Here is a 10,109-nt window from a genome sequence, read left to right on the forward strand (position 1 = left end):
TTTGTCCCCCTTAGACCAAGCCGGTTTAAAATCTCCCCCCTTAATTGAATAAGAACATGTACTTGTTTACTTCCCCCTTTAGACATCATCAAAAAATGCAAGCTTAACTCATGCAAATGGAGATAAAGTGGAAAGCGCAATCACGCTAACTCAGTAATCAAGCATAAAAGGCAGTAAGCACATAATAGCAAAAGTGTAACCAAGCAATAAGCGCAAGCATATAACAACCAAGAAAACACACTTTATAGCATATAAAATCCTTACACCTTTTGTAGCAGAAAACCCTAGGATTACTAGTTAAACTTCATAGCAAAGGAGGAAGCAAAATAACACAACAAGAAACACACGCTTCAACCCTAGACATCACGCTGTCGAGTGAGTGCAACTAGATTATGGAGAAGAATGACCATTTCATCTTGTTGAGCTGTCATGAGCTCAAGCTGAGTTGTGATCTCTGTCAGCATGCGCTCCACAGTTGAACTCCGAATCTAAATAGCAAAAACAACTCTCACAAAGGCAAGCGAGTCACTGGCAGCTGGCAAATGAACTTTGATGGACTGGGTACATGAGGAGGAAGTAACTGGTATCGATACCTTGGTGAAGAGGCCAAAATAGTCGTTGTGCTATCAAAGATACCCAACTTAGCAATTCCACTAGTAAAGCGGTAAGTAGGGGTCGAATCCCAAGAGAGCCATAACTTTAGCTTATTTCTTATGGTGCTACCTAGTAGTAACAATGGGGGGGGGGTTGTGTTTGATTATAGTAAGTAAGCAAAAGTAAAAGTAAAAGCAATGTATGTTGGTTTGTAACGATTATGATTATGGAGATCACTCTATCTAGCATCAACGCATTGTTCAATCGGAATGTTGATCATCGAATTCTATTAATTTATATTCTGAATTGGTTAATTTGGTTGTCCTACTCTTTCTTCGTAAATAGCAACTAGTCTAAATAGTCCTAGAAACCCTTATTGTAATAAATAACCAAGGAAATCCCAAGGTTCAAAAGCGCAATAGCATAAAGATCAAAGATAAGAAGGCCTATGCAATACCATTGGCAAATAGCCGATACTCGACACAGGTTTATAATCTCTAGAAAATAAGCACTTGCAAATAGTCTATGTAAATTCTGCTCGCTACCTAAAATACAAGACTTTTCAAATCGAATTATCAAGCCTAGCAATATGATGGATAATAACCAACCTAGTTTGCAACCTAGATAAAATCAAGTTCAATCAATAGACAATAAAGTACAAGAGATCATAAAACAATCCTGAAATTAATTTTAGAATAAAAACATAAGAATTCTCACAACAAAACCTAAAACAATGGCTTCAGCCTTAAGCGTGAACTATAGAGAACTTATCCAGACATAGCCATCGAAAACATTGAATAATATGGATGAATGATGGGAAAACAAACCAGGGAAGATAATAAAGGTGAAAGCTTTCTTGGAGGCTGCTGCTGAGTTCTCTCTAAATGAATGTGACAAAAGAATAATGAATGGATTATTGTTCTAACCTAATTTCTAAGGGTTTATATAGTCTCTTAATAAAAGGGATATAAAATAAATCAAAATACCTAAAAAGATGTGAAATAAACTAATAAAATCTCGGATAAAATCTTCATTTAAGTCCCGTCCGTGTCTGTGTTGATGTAGGGAAATCCCTACAAGGCTCGGATCTAGAGTTCAAACCTTTCAAACATCAAGAACAAGTGTTCTAGATGTTATCCTAGCTTGGAAACAAGCTTGGATGCAAAATAGAGATAGAAGTGAGATGAAAGCAAATGGGATAAGTTCTTGAGTGATCCTTATTCACTCTTGCAAGCACCTTGGACTTAACCTCAACACAATGCAAGCCAACAAGAAACAAACAAGCTATAACACAACACAACTAGGGGATATACCACCTAGAGCACCATGAGTTTCCCTAATCAAGTTCATACAATAACAATCACACAAACAAGATATAATTGGGCAAGAGATACTGGTTGTTTTTAGTTGCTCAACCAACAAACCAAGGTGGCCTTCAAATGATAGAAAGGAGTCTATGCTCAACTTACAACTTGTGTGTTTTTAATCAATTCAAAGGCCCGGATAAATGAGCTATCTCTTGGCTTTTATACCAAGTGAGAGCCGGCCCTTTGAACCTCATAAAGTTCACTTACTTAAGACCAAAATACCCTAAGAAATGTTTCATAACAAACATAAGGAAGCTTGTGCAAAATGCACTTGAAAGTGACATAGCCGGCTAGAGGGTCTATCCGGGTATGTCCTAAAGTTAGCTCTTTGTAGCTTGACTTGGTCCAGAAATGACCAAGTGTTCTTCATGGAATTTGTGGAGGAGAGATACCTCTTTGACATATCAAAAGAGTAGAGGCAATGGGCTTCATCTCCTGGTCCATATTGAGAGCTAAAGTGGCATGTATAACTTGATCTTTGATCCTCTTAGCCATGGCTCTTGTGATTGCTCTTTGAGGAGTTGATGATAGGGATGCTCCTGCATCATTCCCTCCTTCTTTTAAAGGGTCTGACCTCAGGCCATCTTCAGTATTGATGATTGGAGCCTCGTCTTGTTCTTCTCCTTCACTAGCTTCTTCATCAACATCCTTGAAAAGAGTAAGGTCTCCAATGTTGAAAGTGGGATTGACTCCATACTCTTCTGGGAGGTCAATGACATAAGCATTGTCACCAACCACTCTTAGCACTTGGAATGGTCCATCCCCTCTAGGTGAGAGCTTGGAAGTCCTTAAGTTGGGAAATCTGTCCTTCCTTAGGTGCACCCACACTAGATCTCCTTCTTTGAGTATGACCTTCCTCCTATGCTTGTTCTTTGCCTCAGCTACACTTGTGGCTAAGCTCTCCAACCTCTCTCTGGTCCTTTCATGTAGCTCCTTGATGAGTTTAACCTGGTTCCCTGCACTATATTCGCACTTCTCTTTGCTAGGCAAAGGAATAAGATCAAAGGGGGTTAGGGGATTAGTACCATACACACACATAAAAGGACTTACCTTGGTGCTAGAGTGTGTGGCCCTATTGTAGGCAAACTCAACATGTGGTAGAATGTCTTCCCATGCTTTAAGGTTAGTCTTAATGAAGGCTCTAAGCATGGTCCCTAAAGTCCTATTAGTCACTTCAGTTTGTCCATCAGTTTGGGGGTGACTAGATGTAGAAAATAAGAGCTTGGTTCCTATCTTTCCCCATAATGTTCTCCAAAAATGACTAAGGAACTTAGGATCCCTATCACTAACTATGGTCCTAGGTAGGCCATGTAGTCTAACAACCTCACTAAAGAATAAGTTGGCTACACTAGTTGCATCTTCAGTTTTATGACAAGGTATAAAGTGAGCCATCTTACTAAACCTATCCACCACCACAAAAATAGAATCTCTGCCCTTCCTAGTCCTAGGTAACCCTACAATGAAGTCCATACTAATGTCTAACCATGGGGCACTAGGGATAGGTAGTGGTGAATACAAACCTTGAGGTTTCACTTTGGATTTGGCCTTAAGGCACTCAATGCATCTTTTAAGCATATGTTCTATGTCTTTGAGCATGTGATGCCAAAAGAAATGGGAACTCAGTATAGCATGGGTCTTGTCCCTACCAAAATGTCCCATTAAACCTCCTTTGTGAGATTCCTCCACAAGAAGAAGTCTAAGAGAACACTTAGGTATGCACACCCTATCAACCTTGAATAGAAATCCTTCAAACAAGTAAAACTTGCCTAAGGGTCCCTTTTCAAGGCAATGAACATATATATCACAAAAATCAGAATCATTACTATAAAGCTCTTTGATGTAGGTGAATCCTAACACCTTTGAATCAAGGGTGGTTAGCAAGGTATGCCTCCTAGAGAGTGCATCTGCCACTACATTGTCTTTCCCTTTCTTATACTTGATAATATAAGGGAAAGTCTCAATGAACTCCATCCACCTACCATGTCTCCTATCAAGCTTGTCTTGGCTTCTAAAATGCTTTAGTGACTCATGGTCAGTATGCAAGACAAACTCATTAGGCCACAAGTAGTGTTGCCAAGTTTTCAACACCCTAAACAAAGCATACAACTCTTTATCATATGTAGAGTAATTTAGAGTTTCACCTTTGAGTTTTTCACTAAAGAAGGCAATAGGTTTACCTCCTTGCATTAGCACATCTCCAATGCCCACTCCAGAAGCATCACATTCCACTTCAAAAGGCCTTGTGAAATCTGGAAGCACTAGTAGGGGTGCCTTGGTTAGCCTTGCCTTAAGCTCTTGGAATGCCTCTTCTTGGCTGGTTCCCCATTGGAAAACAATGTTCTTCTTTGTAAGCTCAGTAAGGGGTGAGGCAATGGTGCTAAAATCCTTGACAAATCTTCTATAGAAGCTAGCAAGCCCTTGGAAACTTCTCACTTGTGTTGCACTAGTTGGAGTTGGCCATTCTTGTATTGCCTTAATCTTCTCTTTGTCAACTTCCAAACCCTTGGAACTCACTACAAAACCTAAGAATGAAACAGAATCTGAGTAGAAATCACATTTCTTAAGGTTAGCATACAAAGAAACTTGCTTGAGTTTTGGATAGTACTTCCCTTAAATGATTGGCATGCTCATGGAGTGACTTTGAGTAGATAAGAATGTCATCAAAGTAAACCACCACAAACTGCCCAATGAAGCTTCTTAGGACATGATTCATTAACCTCATGAAGGTTGAAGGAGCATTGGTAAGACCAAATGGCATGACAAGCCACTCATACAACCCAAACTTAGTTTTGAAGGCAGTTTTCCATTCATCACCTTCCCTCATTCTGATTTGATGGTACCCACTCTTGAGATCAATTTTTGAGAAGCAAGATGCTCCATGGAGCTCATCTAACATGTCATCTAACCTTGGAATTGGATGCCTATACTTGATGGTGATGTTGTTGATGGCTCTACAATCCACACACATCCTTAGTGTTCCTTCCTTCTTAGGCACCAACAAAACTGGCACGGCACAAGGGGACATGCTTTCCCTTATGTACCCTTTCTCTAACAACTCATGGACTTGAGTTTCCACCTCTTTACTTTCCATAGGATTCATTTTGTAGGCTGGCCTATTAGGAAGTACCTGCCCTGGAATGAAATCAATTTGATGTTCAATACCTCTTAGTGGTGGAAGTCCATTGGGTAGCTCTTGTGGAAACACTTCATGGAACTCATCTAGCACTTCTTGGATGGCCTTAGGCAATGTGTGGCTGGGTGCTTCTGATGTTAAGGTGTGATTCTTGACCAAGCTCATTAGCATAGCATCCTTGGGCAGAAACTCATCCCTTGGAACTTCCTTGAACACTAGCATGGAGTATTGTCCTTGGAACTTGGAGATGTGCAAGACCAGGGGCTTGTCCTTGGTCTTAAGCCTCTCTTTTGGTACCATCTTGCCCTTATCCTTGGTTCTCTTAGCCTCAGCTGCTTCCACAATTTGAAAAGGAGTCATAGGTTTCAAGGTAATCAACTTGCCATTAACCATGAAAGAGTACTTGTTAGAAAAACCATCATGTGTAACTCTATTATCATATTGCCATGGTCTTCCTAAGAGTAAATGACAAGCTTGCATGGGTAATACATCACAAGTATAGTGTCCACATATGAGCCTAGCTTAAAGGTCACATTACATTGCTTGTGAACCTTGAGTTCTCCACAATCATTCATCCAATGTAGTTTGTAAGGTCTAGGATGCAATATGGAGGGCAAGTCTAATTTTTCTATCAATTCACTACTAGCTATGTTGCAACAACTACCTCCATCAATAATCACATCACAAACCTTGTCTTTTATCATGCATCTACTATGGAAAATGTTCTCCCTTTGGTTATCTTCAACCAATTCAGTTTGGACACTTAGAACTCTTCTACAAACTAGCACTTCACCATGTTCTTAACCTATCTCCTCTGATTCTTCCCCTAAGTCCACATCTAGGTCATTACTAGGTTCATTATCTTCATGCTCACTTTCTGATTCATATTGTCCCATAGCATTAATAAACATAACTCTCTTGTTAGGACAATCTCTCATGAAATGGCCTTTACCCTTGCATTTAAAGCACTCTAAACTACTAGATCTAGGGTAAGGAGTATTAGACACATTAGGGGGTTTATAAGTACTCCCTGAGTTGCCCATGGCTTGGCCTTGGGGCTTAGGTGGATCCCTTTGTGGATAGGTTCCCTTGGGTGCTTGAGTAGGGGTGGTGCTTGGCTTGTTAGCCCATGGGGTGCTTGATCCCATTGGCCTAGAAGTTGGCCTTGTTGTTTGCACCATCCTAGCCTTCATCTTCCTTTCAACCTTAATAGCATTATGAAATAATTGTTCACTAGTTTCATAAGGATACATATCTACCTCATTGGAGATGGAAGGGTTCAACACCCTTAGAAACCTTGCATTGGTGGCAATGGGGTCTTCTCTGATGTTGGCCTTGATCATGGCCATATGCATTGCATTATACACTTCCTCCACACTCTGATTTCCTTGCTTCAAGGTCTCTAACTTGTGCCTTAGCTCCCTTGCATGGTGCTCAGGTACAAATCTTTCTCTCATGACCCTCTTCATGTCATCCCAATTCTGGATGGGAGGCTCTTGTCTTTCTCTTCTCCCTTGGACCAAGTTATCCCACCACAACATAGCATAATCTTGGAATTCAAGGATAGCAAGTTGTACCTTCTTTTCTTCATTGAAGTAGTGGCATGACCAGATTTGGTCCATCTTTCTTTCCCATGCCATGTAGGTGTCCGGATCACACTTGCCCTCAAATGGTGGGATCTTCACCTTTATCTTGCCAATGCCATCCTCTTCTCTTGGCCTAGGCACTTGCTCAAATCCTTGATCATGTCTTGGTTGCCTTGGAGCTGGTTCTAGATGGTGTACTGGGGCATGTCTAGGAGCTTGCTCAAAAGGTTGCTCATGTCTAAATTCCCTAGGAACATACCCATAAGGGTGCTCATTCCTTTGGAACCTTACCCTCCTTCCTCTGTTTCCTCTTCCTCCAAATCTCATGTTCCTATCACCCTGAAACTCATCAACAAAATCATCACTATATCTATTCACATTAGGAGAATCAAAGTTAGGAAACTCCCTTGAGTATTGCATAGGTGATGGTCTTGCCAAGGGTGAGACATGTTCTCTAGTTGGTATCCTAATAGGCTCAGGTCTGTTTATGGGTGAGATGGAGCCTATCCTCACATCTTGTCTAGGAATAGGAGCATGGGAGTGTGCATGAGAGGGTTCCCCAGGTTCATACTGGTTCCTTAAGATCCTAGGGGAACTCCTTGGTGATTTCTGTTTTGACTCCAATGTTGCCATTCTACTAGAAAGCTCTTGGTGATTTCTAGCTATGGTCTCATTAAGGGTCCTTATGAGTGAGGCTAGGTCTGGTTGAGGGTTGGTGATACTTTGTTCTGAGTTGATCAAAGGGTTCACCTCCTCTTGTTGAGAATGATGGGGTGAGCTAGACATTGTCACACAAACAACAAGCAAAGATGTTAAGTTAGAGTAATAACTTGTGTTTGAGTTGTGTCTTCTCTCACACTCAAAGATAATCTCACAATCTCTGCTCAATACAGTACCTTATAAGTGTGAAATGATTTGAGTGAAGCTGGATTAGGTACACTTAAGGATGCCAAAGAAACAATAGTTATAGCATGCAGTTTAGGTACTTAGGCAAAAACAGAATGTTTAAGTGTGTTTAGCTCAAGAGAGGCGAAGGACTATTACCTTAGTCTGAGGTGAACAAGAAGCCCTTGGAGTCCCTTTGTAATTGCCTTCAAAAGTTCCTTGGAAAAGGCTGAGGATTGTGTTTAGGAAAAGAAGTTAAGTGAACCACCTTAGGTGTACTACTTCTCTTAAGGCTAAAAGGTGGGGTATGGCTTAAGTTGTGAAAGGCACTTGGCAATCCCTTCTCACCGGCTTCACTTAGTATTGTGACCACTTGGTCACGTTCCAAATGTTGCACTTGGAGTACACAACACAAGGTACAAGGTTTAATTAAGAATAGGCAAGCTAGCACGTTACCCGGGTACAAAAGTGTGTTGCAAGCAACTTTGGGTGTGTATTTCAAGAGGTCAATGAGCTGCAATGGATGTGACTTTTCTTGATCCTTGTAGTGGAGGTTTTTCTAGGTAGAAGGCTCAGGTCACATCCAAAAAAGGCACGACCCAATGAGGCTGCAATGTCTTGTGAATAGGCTAGGTCAACACTTTTGAAAAGGAGAAATGACACTTTACCGCTTTGGGAAAGGTTTTTGGCTTTAGTGTTTGGACAATCTACTCGTGCCCTTGGTCTGATTTTTGTTGCCCTCAACAGATCAAATGTTGTTCTTCATGGGGCTCATAAGTGTTCTTCGTTTGGTTGTGTTTGGATTGAGGGGTGAAGCTTCAAAGTTGGGTTCTTGACCACTTTTGTGCGTGAAATCAAGCACCCGGTTTACTACTTCTGGAACGATTTTCTTTGCCTTGGTCAGGACGATCTACTCGGTGGAATTGGGTGATTTTTGTTGCTGTAGAAAGATCAAGACCTGTACTTTACACTTTGTTCATATTTTTCTTGAAGATGGTTGTGTTTGGTAGGGCTAAAAAGGCTTGGCTTCCGGTATCTTGCTCGGCGCTGGTTCCCGGAACAAGGCACCGGTCCGGGTGAATGGTTGGTTTTTCCTTGGAACTTCCGAAGTGTAACTTAGGGAATTCCTTAGGCAACTTCCTCACCTTCAACCTTGGTTTTAGTCCTGCAAAAACTTCAAGCAATCATCTTGGTTAGACCAAAGAAACAAGGTAAAGAAGAGGTTAGCTTTTGTGGGTTTTCAACAATGTTTTTGTCAAGTGTTCTTGCAAGAACTTTGCAAGGCACTTGGTTTTGGGTTTTCTAAGGTGAACAAAGGATGAACTCACTGAGCTCTGATACCACTTTATGTAGGGAAATCCCTACAAGGCTCGGATCTAGAGTTCAAACCTTTCAAACATCAAGAACAAGTGTTCTAGATGTTATCCTAGCTTGGAAACAAGCTTGGATGCAAAATAGAGATAGAAGTGAGATGAAAGCAAATGGGATAAGTTCTTGAGTGATCCTTATTCACTCTTGCAAGCACCTTAGACTTAACCTCAACACAATGCAAGCCAACAAGAAACAAACAAGCTATAACACAACACAACTAGGGGATATACCACCTAGAGCACCATGAGTTTCCCTAATCAAGTTCATACAATAACAATCACACAAACAAGATATAATTGGGCAAGAGATACTGGTTGTTTTTAGTTGCTCAACCAACAAACCAAGGTGGCCTTCAAATGATAGAAAGGAGTCTATGCTCAACTTACAACTTGTGTGTTTTTAATCAATTCAAAGGGCCCGGATAAATGAGCTATCTCTTGGCTTTTATACCAAGTGAGAGCCGGCCCTTTGAACCTCATAAAGTTCACTTACTTAAGACAAAAATACCCTAAGAAATGTTTCATAACAAACATAAGGAAGCTTGTGCAAAATGCACTTGAAAGTGACATAGCCGGCTAGAGGGTCTATCCGGGTATGTCCTAAAGTTAGCTCTTTGTAGCTTGACTTGGTCCAGAAATGACTAAGTGTTCTTCATGGAATTTGTGGAGGAGAGATACCTCTTTGACATATCAAAAAGAGTAGAGGCAATGGGCTTCATCTCCTGGTCCATATTGAGAGCTAAAGTGGCATGTATAACTTGATCTTTGATCCTCTTAGCCATGGCTCTTGTGATTGCTCTTTGAGGAGTTGATGATAGGGATGCTCCTGCATCATGTGTCACGATCGTGACAGGAGAGTCACGATCGTGACAATGCTCCAGTTTTCAGGTTCGTGGGCGGTAGTGATCGTGATAGGGAGTCGTGATCGTGACATGTCAACTGAGGCTAAGTCGCAATCACTACATATTGTCTCGGTCGTGACAGCTTCAATTGAGACTGAATCTCGGTCGTGATACTCCATCTCGGTCGTGACAGCTTCTCCTAAGATGATCTTCGGTCTTCTTCAAGCGTTGAGGCAGCTCGGCTTCGCCTCTCGGCTTCTCCTTGGGTGTAGGCGTGGCATACTTCCTCTAGCTCCATCCCGAATGCACTAAAAGTGAGCACAACCGGATCT

At 41.2% G+C, this 10,109-nt stretch overlaps 1 pseudogene; it reads right to left on the reverse strand.

Annotated features, from left to right (window-relative positions):
• Positions 1-356: 356 nt before the first annotated feature.
• On the reverse strand, positions 357-9,717 carry LOC141249075 (uncharacterized; annotated as a pseudogene).
• Positions 9,718-10,109: the final 392 nt, after the last annotated feature.

Source organism: Phyllobates terribilis, unplaced genomic scaffold (assembly GCF_046119375.1).
Source record: "Phyllobates terribilis strain yellow unplaced genomic scaffold, ASM4611937v1 Scaffold_4297__1_contigs__length_62521, whole genome shotgun sequence".
NCBI classification, from domain to species: Eukaryota; Metazoa; Chordata; class Amphibia; order Anura; family Dendrobatidae; genus Phyllobates; species Phyllobates terribilis.